Source organism: Notechis scutatus, chromosome 9 (genome assembly GCF_049901735.1).
Source record: "Notechis scutatus isolate UNSWTSFEM ecotype Mainland chromosome 9, rNotScu1.2, whole genome shotgun sequence".
NCBI classification, from domain to species: Eukaryota; Metazoa; Chordata; class Lepidosauria; order Squamata; family Elapidae; genus Notechis; species Notechis scutatus.
The window spans coordinates 19,374,690-19,394,211 of record NC_142017.1 but is presented as its reverse complement, the minus strand read 5'-3'; positions in this window follow the sequence as shown (position 1 = coordinate 19,394,211).

Below are 19,522 nucleotides of genomic sequence, written 5' to 3'. Positions count from 1 at the left end.
AGCTGACACCGAACCGGTTTGGTGTTTGCGCAGCACAGCTGAGGTTGGAAAAGCAGGAAAGAAGAGGATTTTCAAATGCTGCGCACTGAAGCACAGCGCTTGTCAGCTGTCCAGGCGGCACAGCTGATGATTTCTTGCAAACGCTGCACATGCGATTGTCCCCAGTTTGGAGAACCAGCAAATCGCTCTACTAGCTGGCCCCTCCCTCCCCTCCCCGCCCACTCACTCCTTACCCTGCAGGTGAGCCATCCAATTTGCCTAGTTTGGTAAGTTGCTATTTTTCCTTCCCCCCAACCATCAGCTGTTCTGCTTTGCCAGGAGATTTAGATTAGATAGAATGCGGGAAATCCTTGGATTTCTTGCTTTCTAGCTAATCTAAAAGCAGAGCCGAACCTTCTTTAGGACTGAAGCTTTTCAGTGCAGTCTCAGGTAGCCGATTGCAGATAGATAGATCTCTAAGTGAATCTGTGATTCTGTGAGCAACTCAACCTGCCTGCCTGCTTTGCCTACTTTGTGGTAAAAGTTGCTCTTTTTAAATAAAATAAATAAATAATTTACATCAATATTTATAATATTTACATACAAGCCATGCCCACCCAGTCACATGACCATCCAGACACACCCACAAATTAGGCCACACCCACAGAACCGGTTGTTAAGAAATTTGAATCCCACCCCTGGTTCTAACTGTCAGGAAATTTTTCCTTAGTTCCAAGTTGCTTCTCTGCTTGATTAGTTTCCACTCATGGCTTCTTGTCCTGCTTTGGAGAAGAGCTTGGCTCCCTCTTCTTTGGGGCAACCCCTGAGATATTGGAAGACTGCTATCCTGTCTCCCCTGGTCCTTCTCTTCCCTAGACTAGCCGGGCCCAGTTCCTGCAACCGTTCTTCGTATGTTTTAGCCTCCAGTCCCCTAATCATCTTGGTTGCTCTTCTCTGCACTCTTTCCAGAGTCTCAACGTCTTTTTTACATCGTGGCGAACCAAAACTGGATGCTTTATTCCAGGTGTGGCCTTACCAAGGCATTATAAAGTGGCATTAACACTTCACGTGATCTTGATTCTATCCCTCTGTTTATGCAGCCTAGAACTGTGTTGGCTTTTTTGGCAGCTGCTGCACACGGCTGGCTCATATTTACTACTCACAGTTACTACTATTGAGCGTTTCCATTCTGTCCCCTCATCCAAGTCGTTTTTAAATATGTTGAAGCGTACTGGGTCTAAGACAGATTATTTCTCACCAGTAAATTAACATAAACGAAAGTATGATTGTTTCTCACAAGTAGAATTCTACCTTAAAGATGTTTAGCGTCCCCTTGATTGAAGAATGCCCTGGGAAGAGTTTTTCCTGACACTAAAATGAATGACAGGATATTCTCACAAACCCGCTCATGAGCTAGTAGTAACTAAATAAATACAGTCCAAATTTGAATGAAATATTGAAAGCAAAAAAACTTACAGGAGAATTTCTCTGCCACGTGATAATCCTGTTGATAATTTCCTATTCTCAAAAATTTACTGAGAGCAAAATACAAAACCCTCAAACATTTTGGATTATTTCTTAACTGCAGTAGAACTGAAGATAGAACTTTGCAAACCTGGTTTTTTTTTTTTTTTTTCCAATTTATGTTTCCTGCTTGAAGGAATTAATTAGTTTCCACTCACAGGAATTCGAATCCATGCATGTGTATTTGCATAGTGTAATTGTTTAATGAGAAGTCTTGAATTTAGCAGTTTTGTATGAAGAATGCATTTTTAGAAAGCTCTCCGTTTTAATCGGTGAACTGGGTAATATTTATGTTGCAATTTGTACCAAGCAAGGGTATTGCATAACAATTAGCTCTTTATTTATAATCTCACTTGACCTATTCTGCTAGCTTACTGAACAGGAAAGAGGCAGGAAAAAAAGAAAATAAATCTAAAAAAGTAGCAAAAAAAAAAAAAAGCAAGATCAAAGTCTAGCTCTTGTGTAACTTAAGAGTGTATTTATTGCATTTTGTGTACCATGTGCAGCTCAATTAGAATGCTGCAATAAAAAAAAGGACAATATAGAATGTAGTCCAACAAGATAAAAAAATCAGCAATAATAATAGTAATAAAAATAAAATGTGGTGTTGTAATTCATTCTAACACATAGCAGCTGCGGAATTTTTTGAAATATACTAGGCAAATGAAAACAAAACGCCTTGCCTACTGCTGAGTAGATATGGACCCCAAGTGAGTTGGGTGAAAAGGAGTGTTGAGCTGGCCTTGAGAAGTTGAAGGGAACAACGATCAATTAACAGATGGGAAAAGATTACTAAATCTTGAGAAAGAGGGAAGTGTCACAAACTCAAAAGTAACACCTCCCGATTTTGATGGGTACAAGGTAGACCTTTAGACAGACTTTCACAATTCTCTTCTTCCACCCTCCATAATAAAAGCATTCCTAGATTCCTTGTTGGCCTTAAAGTGAGCTCCAGAAATGACAGGTTTGGGAGGGTGCTCAATTTTTGCACAGATTAAAAGATGCCTCAGAGGAAAGGAAGAACCACTTGGGCGTGAGGACACTCAATTACCATGGAATGTGAGGTTGGGAAAAATGAACATTGGGTGACTATGTTTTGGGCTATATTTCTTGAAAACCTCATCTGATCCTAATTCAAGCTACTTCAAAACTTGATAAATGATACACATCAACAATCTGCAAGACAGATTGTAAATATCTTGCTCCTGGATTGAAGAATAATTATTTGCCAGTCCCTAATCCATTATTCCAACAATCTATATTCCTTGTATAACTTTCCACAGAATGATTGAATTAATTAATTAATTAATTAATTAATGCCAGTGCTGGAGCTTGCAAAATATACTAAATTAAATAATTAACAATATAAACAAAAGATAGCCTGGATTAAAACAAAATACAGCAGTGTCTAAATATAATCCCACGCTTGAAGAGAGGGGAGGTGAAGGGAGGGGAGAGGAGAGGAAAGGAAAGGAGAGGAGAAGAGGAGGAAAGAAGGAAGGAAGGAAGGAAAGGAAGGAAGGAGAAAGGAAAAAGAAGAGGAATTATGCTTTTTCTATTAAAAAACGGATAGGTTGAGTGAATGAATTATTTGATTGGTTGATGAAATATTTTTACCGCTGTCAGGTGGCATTCCCAGGGAGATTGTGTAGAGAATAAAACAACGCCAATGTAAATGCACACACACCACAAAATGGGTTGCTATTCAGTAATGCCTCCAGGTCTAGATCTCTCACTGGTTGCCCAGGTCATGGTCTGGAGCATTCTTCAGTACCTGTAGCTAAAAATGACGTATTAATTACAAACTTGTTTCCGGATATAATATAATGTGTTGGTTATTCCTACTGAGCGCTACTTTCTGTCTTGTTTTTGCTCACTGAGTTTGCTAAAAGACGTTTAGTTCCTCTCTTTGTTCGACTAAACAGACCTAGTTCCCTCAACCATCCATCATACAATTTTTACCCTCCAGTTGCTTTATCATCTCTGTTGCTTTTCTCTGCACACTTTCTAGAGGTGTGTTCTTCTGTTTGACAGGAGGCACATCTTAAAGTTAAGGTGACTATTCTCTATGGAGATTCTCAGTCATCCAGGTCAGAGCTGTCCCAAAGGTGATTTTTCAAGAGGCAACTGGACTTTCTTGGTTCTTCTTTGAAGATGTTTCACTTCTCATCCAAGCGTTGAAGAAGCTTCTTGGATGAGAAGCGAAAGAAAAACAAGCAAGTTCAGTTGCCTCTTGAAAAAAAATAAATTTAGGCTCTTTTTTTTTTGGTTAACTTTAAGAGAATAACAGGATAACAGAGTTGGAAGGCACCTTGGAGGTCTTCTAGTCTAACCTCCTAACTCTATACCATTTCAGACAAGTGGCTCTCCAAAATTCCTCCAGTGTTGGAGCATTCACAACTTCTGAAGGCAAGCCATTCCACTGGTTAATTGTTCTCACTGTTAGGAGGTTTCTCCTAGGTTGCTTCTCTCTTTGTTTCCATCCATTTTCTTCTTTCTTTCTTTCTTTCTTTCTTTCTTTCTTTCTTTCTTTCTTTCTTTCTTTCTTTCTTTCTTTCTTTCTTTCTTTCTTTCTTTCTTTCCTTCCTTCCTTCCTTCCTTCCTTCCTTCCTTCCTTCCTTCTTTCTTTCTTTCTTTCTTTCTTTCTTTCTTTCTTTCTTTCTTTCTTTCTTTCTTTCTTTCTTTCTTTCTTTCTTTCTCTTTTGAGACTAGCCATACCCAAATCCTGCAGCCGTTCATATATTTTAATCTCCAGGCCCTTAATTGTCTTTGTTGCTCTTTTCTGTTAACAAAGGACTCCACCTAATGATGATGAGATGACCTTGTGCACACCTCCTCCCAAACAAGTTCTCCTGAGTTGGTAGAACTTGTCCTTCTCCAACGTGGCCCTCACCACGTGGGTTGCACCTCAGTTTCTCACATTGGGAGGAGACATCCAGCCCTGCTGGAGGGCACCAGGTTGAGGAAGGGCTGGTGGAACGACAGCAGCCCGAATGCCACAGAGGCGCCACTGAGCTTGGAGACATCCAGTCGCCTGCAAGCGTTGTCTGAAAAAGTTCTCCACCCGGTTGGTGGGTGGGACAATTAAACAAGGGCCATTTTGCCAAATTTCCCAGAGGGAAGAGATCTTTTTCAACAGATACTCAAGGATGGCATTCATAATTAATCTCAGTTCTGTCTTTCTCCCCCCCTCTCCTTGCAAGCTTGTGTAGAGTTTGTCTTAGAGTTGTTTTTGCTGGTTTTCTTGTCCTTGTAGAAAGAGACAAACAACCGTATTTGTCATCAAAAGGGACAGCTTTAAGGGTCCTTGGTCCTATCTGACCTCAGTGGTTTTCTTGCAGATGTGTCATTAGTACCAAACTAAGTAACATCATCAGTTTGTACCCAATTCCCTTTTAGCACTGATGATGTTCCCTAATTGAGTAATAAAACATCTGCCAGAAAACCACCGAGCTCAGAGAACACCAAGAACCCTTGAAAGTTGTCCCTTAGAAAACACAGAGGATTTCACAGTCATCTTCCTCCTCCTTCTCCTCCTCCTCTTCCTCCTCCTCCTTCCCCCTCTTCCTCCTCCCAAACTCCACTTCCTCCTGGCACTGATAACGTTACCTAGTTTGGTACAAAACTGCACAAAACTGCAAGCTCAGAGAGCGCTAAGGACCACACAGTTCTCCTCCTCCTCCTCTTCCTCCTCCTTTTCCTCCTCCTCCTTCTTCTCCCTTCCTCCTCCTTCCTCCTCCTATTCTTCCTCCTCGTTCCCCCTCCTCCTTCACCCAAACTCCACTTCCTCCTGGCACTGATAATGTTACCTAGTTTGGTAATGAAACCTCTGCAAGAAAACTGCGATGCTGAGAGAGTACCAAGGAGCCCTCATTTCAACCCTGAGCTACAAATTTTCTGGGTTTCCCAACCCTTCAGTCGTCCCTCACTAGTTTCTCTTCCCTAAATTCTCTTTCTCCTTAGAGACTAAATAAAGAAAAGGCAGAGCTGCACATGTAAAGCTAGACAACTATTTGTCTTGACTTTAATTTCTTGCCCTCTGTGGTACTCAAGGGACTTTTTTTTAAAAAAAAGATATTTTTATATCTTGCATTTCTGCCAATGGAATCTCTAAAAAGTGTCTTCTTGGGAACATCTAGAACATTTTTGTTTGCCCAGGACGAAAAGTTTCATTAATATAATTGATTTGAATGCCAATAATAAAATGGACTTTCAGTTTCTTTTAACTTGAATACAGTTGCGAAATGTCAGATTTTAAAGAAACTGAAGGAGCTTCGTTGCTGGCACAGATCATCCTAGAGCCGTGTTTCTTTATATAATACAGTCCTCGACTTTCAACCACAATTGAGCTCAATATTTTTGCTGCTAATTGAGACATGGGTTGAGTTAGTTTTGACCGATTTTATGACCTTTCTTGCCACTGGTTTTTTTCATTTTTTACAAAAGAATTATTTTTTTATTTCTATAAACACATCGTTGTTTGAACAGTGTGGTTCCAGGGTGTTTTACATTTTAAAACAAACACAATAAATCCACCTTGCTATTATTAACTTTCTTACACCATTTGATATTAATACATATTATCAGTCTTAATTATTCAATATTCTCATACACTATTTTATATCCTTCTATCATGCTCCTGGTGGAAACTGACTCTGAGGGAGAGGAGGAACAGTCAACAGGGAGTGGAAGTGTGGCTCCGGAGGCTGGGGAGGAGGCTGGGGAAGGGCAGAGGCCGGCTGGGCAGTCAGAGGGAGGACCCAGGCCCATCCCTTATCCATCCTAGGGCACGCAGGGAGGAGAGGATAAGGGAGAGACAAGTGGTCTACTTGGGAGGAGAGGGCCTTGATCCTCTTCATGGGCTGCAGGTGTGAGAACTGCATAAGAGTTTGGACCTGCGTACTGGCAAACGCTGGAAACAAATTAGTGTTTTATTCCTAGACGAGGTTTATCTTGGTTGGCGTTCTTCCAACGGACTGTACCTGGTTATCTTCCTGAAGTTTGTAATTATTTATCCTGGTCTGTCGTGGAACTTCATTCAGTGCAGTTTGTTTTTGGTTTTGGCTTCGTTATCTGCTCTTTGAATTTGAACTGTGTATCTTTCGTTTGGAAAGTTATTTTGAAAATAGTTTAATCTTCAACTGTGAACAATTAAACAGCGAAGCCAAGTTGAAGCCATTAAAGGACCTTGATTTACATTTTGGTTTTTGTTATATTTCTGATACACTCTGGGTCATCACATTATCTCTATGTTCTTAACATCGTTCACTGTTGTTAAGTGAATCATTGCATTTGTTAAGTGAGTAACCCAGTTGTTAAGTGAATCTGGCTTCCCCATTGATTTTGCTTGTCAAAATCACCTGACCTTGGGACACAGCCAACAGTCATAAGTATGAGTCAATTGTCGAGAGTCTGAATTTGGATCAGCCGACCATGGGAATACTGCAACGGTCTTAAGTGTGAAAAATGGTCCCACAAGAAGTGACTCCGGGCATGCAACCAACTTACAGGTAGTCCTTGACTTACAACTGTTTGTTTAGTGACCAAAGTTACAAAAAGCGACTTACCGCCATTTTTCACACTTACAACCATTGCAGGTTCCCCAATGGTCACGTGATCAACATTTGGATGCTTGGTAACCGATTCATATTTCTGACAGTTGCAGGGTTCCTGAGTCAGGTGTAACACTTGTGTAACCCTCTGACAAGTAAAATCAACGGCGAAGCCAAATTCACTTAACAACTGTGGTAAAACCGGGCAAAACTCACTGAACCCATGTCTCACAGCAGTATAAATTTTGGATTCCATTGTGGTTGTATACACACACACAAACATATATATAAAGGGACGTGGTGGCTCAGTGGCTAAGACGCTGAGCTTGTCGATCAGAAAGGTCGGCAGTTGGGCGGTTCGAATCCCTAGCGCCGTGTGACGGAGTGAGTTCCTGTTACTCGTCCCAGCTTCTGCCAACCTAGCAGTTCGAAAGCATGTAAAAGAAATGCAAGTAGAAAAATAGGTACCCCTTTGGTGGGAAGGGAACAGCATTCTGTGCGCCTTCGACAGCAGGATGCTACAAATGGCCGTCCATGCAGCCATGTTGCCAAGCGCTTGAAATGCAGTCATGTGACCACAGGGGAGGGAGGGAGGGGAGGTGACTGTTAGATCTTTGACCCCAGATCATAAGCCCCCTTTTTCAACTAGAAACAGTCATAAACTGAGGGCTACCTGTAATTTTATCACTGTCACAGACCAGCATTACAAATAAGAAGCATTAAAAATAAAATAAAAACAAGATCATATTTTAAAATTGGTGGTGGATTATCAATGGGCATCAGGCCTGCCTAATTTTGCAAATAGTATAACAAAATTCAGCTGCATTGAAAGATCAAAAATTACATCAGACTGAGCCGATAAATAAAAAAAGACCAGCGTTTCTCAGTTATTTTATCTGGTGTTATGAGGTGGGTCCATGAAGATGCAGTATTAGTTAGGATGTGAGCTATAGGTCCTTTGTCTGAAAGGGCAGTGCAAGCTTATATGGATTTTTTTTTATATCAGCCCTCCAAGACTGTTGTGGAAAGTGCATTGCAGCATGCTAAAGTTAATATCCTTTGGAGTTTGGGGACAGTTATTGCCTTTTAGGGGAATGCGGTGGCTCAGACGCTAAGACACTGAGCTTGTCAATCAGAAAGGTTGGCAGTTCAGCGGTTTGAATCCCTAGCACCATGTAATGGAGTGAGGTCCCGTTACTTGTCTCAGCTTCTGCCAACCGGGCAGTTTGAACGGATGTAAAAATATGCAGGTAGAAAAATAGGGGCCCCTTCGGTGGGAAGGGAACAGCGTTCCGTGTGCCTTTGAAGGCGTTTAATCATGCTGGCCACATGACCACGGAAATGCCTTCGGACAGCGCTGGCTATATATAAAAGCACAAGGCTCACAGGAATCCTGTTCCATTTCTGAAGAAGGGCCAAATTCTTCATAGATTAAGTAGGCCAGAATTCAGGGAGAAAGAATGGTTGGGGGCAAGCTCTCCACCCACCCATTTTCTCCTTTTGGCATTCTGTCTCTTTCATCTTTACTGAGTCTTTTTTTGAGATGACGAGTTGCCTTTTGGTAGCCAGAACCATGAATTTCCCCCCACAAAATATTAGTTGTACTATTCAGCATAAAGCGAGAGCAATCCACCCATGGAACAGAAGTTGCCTTCAGAAGTTGTGGGAGCTTCATCACTGGAGGCTTTCAAGAAGAGACTGGATTCTGTCAGAAATGGTGTAGGGTCTCCTGCTTGGGTGGGGGGGTTGGACTGGATGACCTACAAGGTCCCTTCCAACTCTGTTAATCTGTTAAATCTGTTAAGAATGGTTCTCTGAGAAAGGGCCAATTATGGAAAGAACAGTCTGTTTTCCGTTTGGCTCAAAAGATGCATTTGGAAGGGTTGTTTTTTTAAAAATTGCCTTACATATGTTAAGCCAAGAGCTGATTAACCAAACTGTAATTATCCTAAACCTGACAGGTTACGCCTTAATCACCTTGAGCTAAAACGCTTTCCGCTCTCTGTGTTTATGCCTGTAGCATCTCTGCTGTTGATAGCCAACTCATGAGAAATTATTTTCGCTGGAGGAAGGAGAGTTTGTGCAAGTTGCTTGACCTGGCTACAATGAGGTTTGGGTGTTTTGTGGTTCAGTCTGTAGTGAGAATTTAAACAATGACTGAGCATGGACCCTGAACCAATAGCACTAGCACTTAGATTTATTATACCACTTAACAGTGCTTTTACAGCCCTCTCTAAGCGGTTTACAGAGTCAGCCTCTTGCCCTTCCAACAATCTGGGTCCCCATTTTACCCACCTTGGAAGGATGGAAGGCTGAGTCAATCTTGAGCCAGTCAGGATCGAACTGCTGGCAGTGGGCAGAATTTACCTGCAATACCGCATTCTAACCCCTGCGCCATGGGAGGGAGGGAGGGAGGAAGGAAGGAAGGGCAATAGCAATAGCACTTAGACTTATATACCACTTCATAGTGCTTTACAGCTCTCTCTAAGCAATTTACAGAGTCAGCCTATTGCCCCCAACCATCTGGGTCCTCGTTTACTGACGTGGGAAAGATGGAAGGCTGAGTCAACCTTGAGCCAGTCAGGATCAAACTCCAGGCTGTGGGCAGTGTTAGCCTCCAATATTGCATTCTAACCGTTGCACCACAATTCCAAGTCCTCGTGTTCACTCATAATATCAGTTACAGCAGAGGTGGTATTCAGCCAGTTCTGACCAGTTCTGGAGCATCGGTAGCGGAAATTTTGAGTAGTTCAGAGAACTGGCAAATCCCACCTCTGACTGGCCCCGCCAACCCCATCCCTTCTCTGCCTCCCATTGAGTCCCAGCTGATCGGCTGGGTCTTCTTTGGTTGCCCTGCACAGGAGAACGGAGCTGGAAAGCAGGTTAGCGGGGTGGGGAGGGAATGAGGATTTTGCAGTATCCTTCCCCTGCCATGCCCACCAAGAACTGGTAGTAAAAAAAATTGAATTCCACCACTGAAGTTACAGGTATTTACCATGATGTTTGCACAAAGGTCTGTGTTGTTCCCACTTCAGACCATGTCATCTGCTTAACAACTACTGCAAAAAGTTATAAAATCATGTGACCAACCTGTTTTACAACTGTTACGAGTTACGACTGTAATGGGAAGGCTCTGTTACAGTTGTAACTTGGCGAGTTACCTGTAGTTGTTCAGGCATTGCATCTCAGTTGCAAAACCCCACTCAGCCACTAGATGGCAACAAGGTTCCACCTTATGTATTTGCCTCCATCTGGTGTTCGCCTTGAGCTTTGCAACTGTAGATTCAGCCACTCCATATTGTAAACCAGGGTTTCAGGTTTGATCCATTAATGAGTCCAGCATACATGTGCAAGGCATAGCACATACGGTAAGTCGGGTAAATTCACATGAACCCTCAGAGGGGCATGCAAATATTCTGTAAAAAAAAAATAACCCATTGGCCATATCGGTCACTATTTTGGATTCTTGAAATGGCCTTGGGCCAGGATTTCAAGCTAAATTAAACTACATTTTAATAAAGAGCAATGTCATCTGGAAAAAAAACCAAACAAATCAGCTGTTAAATTTTTAGATTTAGCGTAATAGTCACACAGAGTTCATGGGAAAGTTTACATAGGAACCTGCTTATTTTTTTTCTCTTGAGAGTGTCATAGTTTGACTGATTTGCTAAGAATCCCGCGTGTCTGTTGCAGTCTTGCAGAATGCTACAACCGGTCATAAATGCGAGCTTGAAATACAATCGATTCCCATGGTCAGGTGGCAGTTGTCACTTCCAGGATGTGTCATAAGTAGCTTTTTTGAAGTCCATTGTAACTTGGAATCAGAGGTGGGATTCAGCCGATTCTGACCAGTGCTGGAGAACCAGTAGGGGAAATTTTGAGTAGTTTGGAGAACCGGCCAATCCCACCTCTGACTGGCCCCGCCAACCCCATCTCTTCTCTGCCTCCCATTGAGTCCCAGCTGATTGGCTGGGTCTTCTTTGGTTGCCCTGCACAGGAGAACAGAGCTGGAAAGCAGGCTAGTGGGGTGAGGAGGGAATGGGGATTTTGCAGTATTCTTCCCCTGCCATGCCCACCAAGCCACGCCCACAGAACCGGTAGTAAAAAAAATTGAATCCCACCACTGGAAGGAAGAGTGGAACAAAAGGGGAAGGAAGAGAGGAAGGAAAGGAGAAGGAAGAAAGGAACAAAGGGAAGGAAGCAGAGGTGGTATTCAGCAGGTTCTGACCAGTTCTGGAGAACCGGGAGTGGAAATTTTGAGTAGTTCAGAGTACCAGCAAATCCCACCTCTGACTGGCCCTGTCAACCCCATCTCTTCTCTGCCTCCCATTGAATCCCAGCTGATTGGCTGGATCTTCTTTGGTTGTCCTGCACAGGAGAGCGGAGCTGGAAAGCATGTTCTTTTGTTGCCCTGCATAGGAGAATGGAGCTGGAAAGCAGGTTAGTGGGGTGGGAAGGGAACAGAGATTTTGCAGTATATCCTTCCCCTGCCACACTCAACCAAGCCATGCCCACCAAGCCACACCACATCCACCAAGCCACGTACACAGAACCGGTAGTATAAAATTTTTTTGAATCCCACCGCTGCTTGGAATGGTTGTTAAAGGATTGTATTTGGGATGGGTGCTGTGTTTTTACATTGTTGAACCTTAGCCCCAAAGGGCAGGTGAAAAGATGGATGAAGGAAAGGCCAAAGAAAGGTGGGCAGGTGAGTGACCAGACCCTCCTGTAGAGGTGTAGAGTTCTCCAATCTAGAACTAACCAGAAATTCCCTAACAGGGAGAGCAATGAACTAGTGGAAGGCCTCCAGATGCTTTGCGTGCTCCATCCATTTTAAGGGGGATTTTAAGGGGGATCCATTTGGGGGATTTTAAGAAGAGACTACCCAGCTATTGGTGGGAATGGTATAGGGCAGTGATGGCGAACCTTTTCGGCACCAAGTGCCCAAAGACCATGCGCATATCCTCAAAATGCAACATGCATGTGTCCTGCGTGTTAGGGATAACATTGTTTACCCTAACTGTTTTGGGTAAAAATAATAAATATGGTATCATGGTTTGTTAGTTAAAGTGTGTGTAAGTTTAACTGCAAGAATGTAATTAAGGGTGTGGTTGTAAAAGCACTATATATGAAGCGAGGCAAAAGCAGCTCTCTCTCTCTGGCTTACTGATCCCTAATTACTGGATGGATTGATGACTGCATTCTTGTAGGAGTGTTGATTTTTCTCAACGGAGAGAAAATAAAGATTGGACTGATTTATTGTAAGTGAACTGACATTGGCTATTCAACACGGACTTTGCAAATAGAGTATCCCCGACAAGACTTGACTGAAATGATATATGACTAATGGACTGTTTATTTTGACTATGCTATAATTCTTAAATGGAATAAACTATATTTTTGATAGCACAAGCGTATCTGTATTTTACTGCGTGTTAAGTAGAAAACTTATCTCACACATTTACCTGTCTGCCTATCTGACTTCGCTGCATGTTCTGTTTAGTTTGTTTTCCTTAACACCCGTTGGGGAATCCAGGCTTAACACTGCGCATGCATCTTGCCCCCCCCCACATGCGCATGCAACCCCCTGCGACCCCTTATGTGCACCCCACCCTTGTGCTTCTGCCGCAACCCCCCCTTCCGCCGCATGCAGGGATGACTTCTACGTGTGCACCCCGCTCCCTGCGCATGTCCGCCCCAGCCCTCCCTACAGGCATGCAAGACTCCCACATGCGCCCCATCCCCACACATGTGTGGTGGAGATTGAAAGACCAGCTGGCTGGCGGGAAGCATGCAAGCATATGTGGCAGAGCTGAGCTGGGGTGATGGCTCGCGTGCCCAGAAAGAGGGCTCTGCGTGCTACCTCTGGCATGCAGAGCCCATGGGTTCGCCATCATGGGTATAGGGTCGCCTGCCCTTGCTCGAAGATCCCTTCCAACTCTGCTATTCTATGTTTTAGAAGAGGATAATCATTGGGGGCTGTGTCAGAGCGATCCTGTCCCATTTTGCCTGTTTTCCCCTCGATAATATTGATAAAAGTTGAAATGAGAGTATAAAAACAATAACGCAAACCCATACAGAATAGAAATACCTGTTGTGGTTAGCCGGCAGCAGGTGCAGACAGCTGAGGAAAGCGAGGACTCAGATGAGGGGCCAAGACCATTAGGGAGTGGACCGCTGCCTTCAGGGATTGTGGGGGTTGGCAGCAGCGATGAGGAGGTTCCCGAGGAGGCTCTGCCAAGTGCGCATGAGCACAGGATTGCTCAAAGGAAAGAGCAGCTGCAGCAACACGGGCGACTCGGGAGTAAGGCTGCAAGATCCCTCCTTCAAGAAGAAAAAAGCCAGCTGTGGATCGGATGTTCTTTGCAGGAAGCAAAGACGTTTTGAAACTCAGCCTCGTGGACATTGTAGTATCTTAAATTGGCATTTGAAGACTCTTGTGTTGTGAAATATTTCTAGGTAACCTTATCTGTGATTCTTGGCAGCCTCGCACAGTTTTAGTGAGGCTCGTGCTTATCAAAGTTAATTAGTTTGCAACAGTCTTTTAACCGGGGATTTGTAAGAATAATTAAAAGGGTTTCTGTTCCCTTTGGTTCGTGTTTGTTTTATTGAACAAGGGTTTGGGTCAGAACAATAACAAAGAAACAGAAGGGGAAAAAAATATAACGAATAAAGAATAACAAGAAAAAAAATCCTTCCAGTTTCCTCCGTAGCAAATATGATGACAAAACCATCTCTTATTTTTTATTTTATTAAATTTATATCTGAGCAATAAAGCGACTTTTGCCAGCTTTCTTTCTCTACAATTACAAAAAAAAAGTTCACTTTTCCCCCTATTATCCATTTTCCCCCCTAATCATCAAAACCACAAATCATAAGTGCATTTCCCCCTCTACATTTTATGCAAAAATGACTCCCCCTCAACCTATATGCCCCCCGCTTCCAATATTAAATGTGACCAGAAGCGAACAGATGTTTCACCATCGGTAACCTATGTCGTAAGTAGATTTTTGGAGGAAGCAGAGATGGAAAACTGCTGCCTTTTGCATGTTTTGGAAATAATTAACGTCAGCATCTTCCCGTACTGTACTTTAAATCAAGTAAAACAAAAATGAACGTGTCAGAGAATTCGCAGAAAGTGCAAACTTTTCCTTTCTCTTTCATTAGATTCTGAAGTTTCCCGAGGGGTGGTAAATATGATCTCTTACATAACTAAGATACAGAGAATAAATTGTCCCTAATCGTTTAATAAGTCTTGCACGGATAATCCTTGACTTAACAACCATTCGTTTAGTGACTGTTTGAAGTTACAACGGCACTGAAAAAAGTGACATGACTGTTTTTCACACTTATGACCATTGCGGCACCCCCATGGCCACACAATTAAAATTTGGGCTCTTGGCAACTTATTTATATGATGGCTGCCATGTCCCTGATCAACTTTTGCAACCGCCTGACAAACAAAATCAATGAGGAAGCCAGATTCACACTTAACAACCTTATTGCTAACCTAACAACTATAGCGATTCACTTAACAACGGTGGCACGAAAGGTCGTAAAATGGGACAAAGCTCACTTAACTTTCCTTAGCCATGGAAATGTTGGGACTCTATCGTGTTCGTAACTACCTGTATTCACTGAGGTCCAAGTTGTCGTGAGCTTTTCAATATGCGAATGGATTTGTGTCCTGAATGCAACTTCTTGGTTGATGACTTGGTCCAGTTTTTCAACTTTTGTAAGCCCTCATTCAGACTTAACGTGAAGGTGAACCCAACCAACTGAGGATTATTTGACATGCCAGGGTTATTGGTGATTTAGCACAGAGCGGGAATGAAGCACGTGCTTGGATTCACACATTGTCACGCCCCTGTCGGAATTCGATTTGGAGGGGAAGGCCAAACAGCTGACAGGGAGTGGGAGGGTGGCTCCGTTGACTGTGGAGGAAACTGGGGAAGGGCAAAGTCCAGTTGGGAAGAGCAGCGGAGAGGTAGAACAAGGGAGAGGGAGTTCAGAGGAAGACCCAGGCCCACCCCCTCTTCATCCTAGGACATGCAGCGAGGAACGGAGAAGGGAGCAACGGGGGTTGTGTGGCTTACAGGGGAGGAAAAGGCCCTTATTCCCTTCCTTAGCTGCAGCTGGGAACACAATGTATAAAAAAAAGGAAGTTGCATGCAGCAGGCTGTTGGGAGCAAACATGAATTTATCTGGTATCATCGTGGCTTATCTGTGTTCCTGGTGTCTTCCCAACCGTATGAGTTTTGCCCTGCCTTCATGGCTAGAATTCCTTCTCCTGCCCTGCCAAGCTAATTACTTCAGTTTGGTTTGTTTGGATTTTAAGTCACAGTTTTTGCGTACCTTGTTTTGAACTGAATTTTCTCCAGTTAAAGGCTATTCCTGGGAGTGTTTTTCTCCTGCCAAAGGTAACCTGGACATTGGTGACAAAGTTGGAGATAATAAAGGGACTCATCTTGCTTATTTGACTGTGTTGCCTTTGTGCCATGCCACGGGTCATCTCACACATTGTGTTATGACCTATTGGCTGCTGGTCCCTCCAGTAGCTGAATCAGAGGAGGAGGAGGAGGAGACATGGGCGTCAGGGCAACCTGAGAGCTCTGAGGGGGAAGAGGAAGTGGAACTGGCAGAGAGAGAGAGAGAGAGACAGAAGCGGAGCCTGGACCGTCCGTCAGCCCTCAGATGGAGAGTCAACAGCCCCCAGGCCTGGAGGTGGCTGATGAGGAAGAGGAGGAACAGCTGGGTCCAGTGCCTGATGCATGGATGTGCAGAAAGCAGAGGAGAGGAGAGCAGTGGAAATCTATGGGCCGGTCCTTGGGGTGGAAGAGCCAGGTCTGGAGGCTGATAAGGAAGAGGAGGAACAGCTGGGTCCAGTGCCTGATGCATGGATGTGCAGAAAGCAGAGGAGAGGAGAGCAGTGGAAATCTATGAGTCAGTCCTTGGGACGGAAGAGCCACCGCTGCAAGCAAAGCTCCACCCTAGCTCTGGGGATGAAAGGCAGGGGGAAGAGCTGAATAGATGTGGGAGACAACTAATTCCTCGCCCAGCCAGACGGACTTGCTAGCCTGCGATGAGAGATAAACTTTTTGCTGCGGCTGCTGGCACTCCTAATAAAGGAATGTTTATTGTGAGTAACTTCAGAGGATTGGTCATGTTTGGGGAGCTGGGTCAGAACACATTGCTTTAAACCACAGTCTGTTTAATGTTGGCCTATTGAATAAGCCACAATTGGCTGCTTCCATACATTTTTCTAAACCGAAACCAAGAAAATCCCATTATGCCTGTGCTTAGTGTTACAAGCTAAGAGGGGTCAGATAGGTGATGCTCCTGGAAACTGAGTTACCAGTAATCCCTGACTTACAACCATTCATTTAGTGACCATTTGAAGTTACAATGGGGCTGAAAATGTGATTTACTACCGTTCCTCGCATTTATGACCGTTGCAGCATTCCCACTGTCACATGATCAAAACTCAGGTGCTTGGCAACTGGCATGTACTTGTGACTGTTGCATTGTCCCATGATTGACACCTGTCACCTTCCCAGCCAGCTTCTGAGAGGTGAAGTTTTCAATAGGGGAAGCATTGAAACAGCAATGGTTCACTTAACAAAAAGGACGAAAAAAGTTCGTAAAATTCAGATTCAACTCACTTAACAACTGCCTTCCTTATCAATGGAAATTCTGGACTTGAACTGGTTGGACCTTGAGGACTACCTGCCTACAATTGAAACCTGAGGTTTTTCTCTGGGGACCGGTCAATAAAAAAGCTGAAATTTTGTTTTTGTGCCTAAAGATCGGACAATGTCCCCAAATGAAGAGGATGGAACTTGCTGAGATGGCAAACTCAGAGGTTAGTTTATTGCTGACCCCCACTAGATTTTTTTGCAGGAAAATAGAAAGTATACGAACTTGTGATATATGGTTTTGATGATTAGAAAAAAAATACTGTAGAAAAATGAAAGTCATACCACAACCAGTAAGTAGGAGATAAATTTAGACTTATAACTGCTATAAAAAAATGAAAAGTTCCTTTTTCTTTTTCTTTCTTTCTTTCTTTCTTTCTTTCTTTCTTTCTTTCTTTCTTTCTTTCTTTCTTTCTTTCTTTCTTTCTTTCTTTCTTTCTCTTTTTTCTTTCTCTTTCTTTCTTTCTTTCTTTCTTTCTTTCTTTCTCTTCTTTCTTTCTCTTTCTTTCTTTCTTTCTTTCTTTCTTTCTTTCTTTCTTTCTTTCTTCTTTCTGTGGCTGCCTGCCTCCTTTTCCTTTCTTTTTTCTTTCTTTCTTTCTTTCTTTCTTTCTTTCTTTCTTTCTTTCTTTCTTTCTTTCTTTCTTTCTTTCTGTGCCTGCCTGCCTCCTTTTCCTTTCTTTCTTTTCCTTTCTTTCTTTTTCCTTTCTTCCTTCCTTCTTTCTTTCTTCCTTCCTTCCTTCCTTCCTTCCTTCCTTCCTTCCTTCTTTCTTTCTTTCTTCTTTCTGTGGCTGCCTGCCTCCTTTTCCTTTCTTTCTTTCTTTCTTTCTTTCTTTCTTTCTTTCTTTCTTTCTTTCTTTCTTTCTTTCTTTCTTTCTTTCTTTCTTCTTTCTGTGGCTGCCTGCCTCCTTTTCCTTTCTTTCTTTTCCTTCCTTTCTTCCTTCCTTCCTTCCTTCCTTCCTTCCTTCCTTCCTTCCTTCCCTTCCTTCCTTCCTTCCTTCCTTTCTTTCTTTCTTTCTTTCTTTCTTTCTTTCTCTCTCTCTCTCTCTCTCTCTCTCTCTCTCTCTCTCTCTCTCCCTCCCTCCCTCCCTCCCTCCCTCTCCCTCCCTCCCTTCCAGCATTTTTGGTTTTTCTTTCCTTTTTTGTCTGTCTTCTTCTTTTTCTTTCTTCTTTCTTTTCTTTCTTTTAAATATTAGATTCTGTACATTTTTCTTTTTCTTTTTAAAAACCTTACATAAAATTACATGATAAAACCCCTCAGGTATGTTCTGCAATCCCATATTGTGGGGTTTGCATGTGAGGATAATGTTCGGTTGCAATCTCTGTAACAAAAGGGCCTTGATTCTTTCTGTTTCTATATCTTGGCAGGCTAGATTCAACCCAGGGTCATGTGTGAAAGCAGATGATTTTTGTAAGAAGAACACACTTTGGTTGAACTAATCTGAGGCTCTGGCCTCAGGCAGAAATTGAGACCACGAAGTACTTGTCACATATTAAAACCAAAACCTTGTGATAATGTGTCAGAGTTGCTTTTTTTTGTTAGTTTTTTAAGGAATTGGAACCCACATCAATACTATATTTCAGTTCTCATAAAGTCTCCTCAATGTCTCTTTTGATGTCTCTGGAGATGGGGTTTTGTTAGTGGATGAATTGGGAATTATAGATTACTGTACCTCCCCTATTCCTTCTACCAGCCATTTTTCAAGGGAGAGAATTAGAGATCTTAAGAGATCAATACTTTCTAAAATGCAATTCAACAACAAATATGCAAGTTATTTTGATGAGTCCTGGGGTTTTGTGTGTGTGTGTGTGTGTGTTTGTGTGAGTGCGTGCCTTACTGAGGAATAAACACCCTTGTGTGCTCTGTATGGAAATATAAGATTGTCAGTACCAATCCCGACTTGCACAAGGATGTGGAGGCTTGTTAAGAAAATCCATGCGGATTTGGCTGGCTTGATGTCAAAGAAGTGATTTCCTCTGTACTGTTTTGTGTTCAGCTTTCTTCAACCTGAAGTTCTCCAGATGTTTGGACTGACTTCAAAATGTTGATATGATCTGAACACAGAGAACCTAGGAAAGGCCTTTTGGGTTAATATCAGGCCATGCAGGCATCCGACCCAGAATCCAGTCTCATTTCTGGTCAGCCAGATGTTTCCAAAGCTCTTATAGGAATGGCCAAAAGAGAAACTGCTTTCATTTACTAAAACCAGATATTGGAACATACAATCATGATCACCTTTTAGTATTAAAGTATCTGGAGGTGAGTCTTGGAAGGGGCCTGAATTGTTGCCATTGGTATCGCTTAAAGACAATTTCAAATTGTGGTTTAGATTTTGGCTTATTCAGAAGCGTCCAAACAGGTTATTTTTATAGAGTTAAGATTATAAAACACCAAGATCAACTTTAAAATGAAATATTTTAAGTGAGGTAGAGAAATACAGTGCTATGCATGCATAGCACCGTACATTTTGAATACTTTTAGAGACAAATATCTAAATATCTCTTAACATCTTTGGAGAGAAATATCTAAGTGATAAAATGTCCCATGAAATGAAGAAGGTTATTTTTATTTCCAGGGCAGCTGGCATTCAACTTTATCCTCTCTGATTCAGTCTAGTACAGGTAGCCCATAGAATCGCTAGTAAAATTTTTGGATTCCCACCACTGTTGTGAATGGTCCAATAGGTGAACTCTCTGTTTTCTCTGGCTGCTCCTTCTGTATTGGAAGACTGTTATCATGTCACCCGCTAGCCTAATCCTTTCCTTTATTAGGCT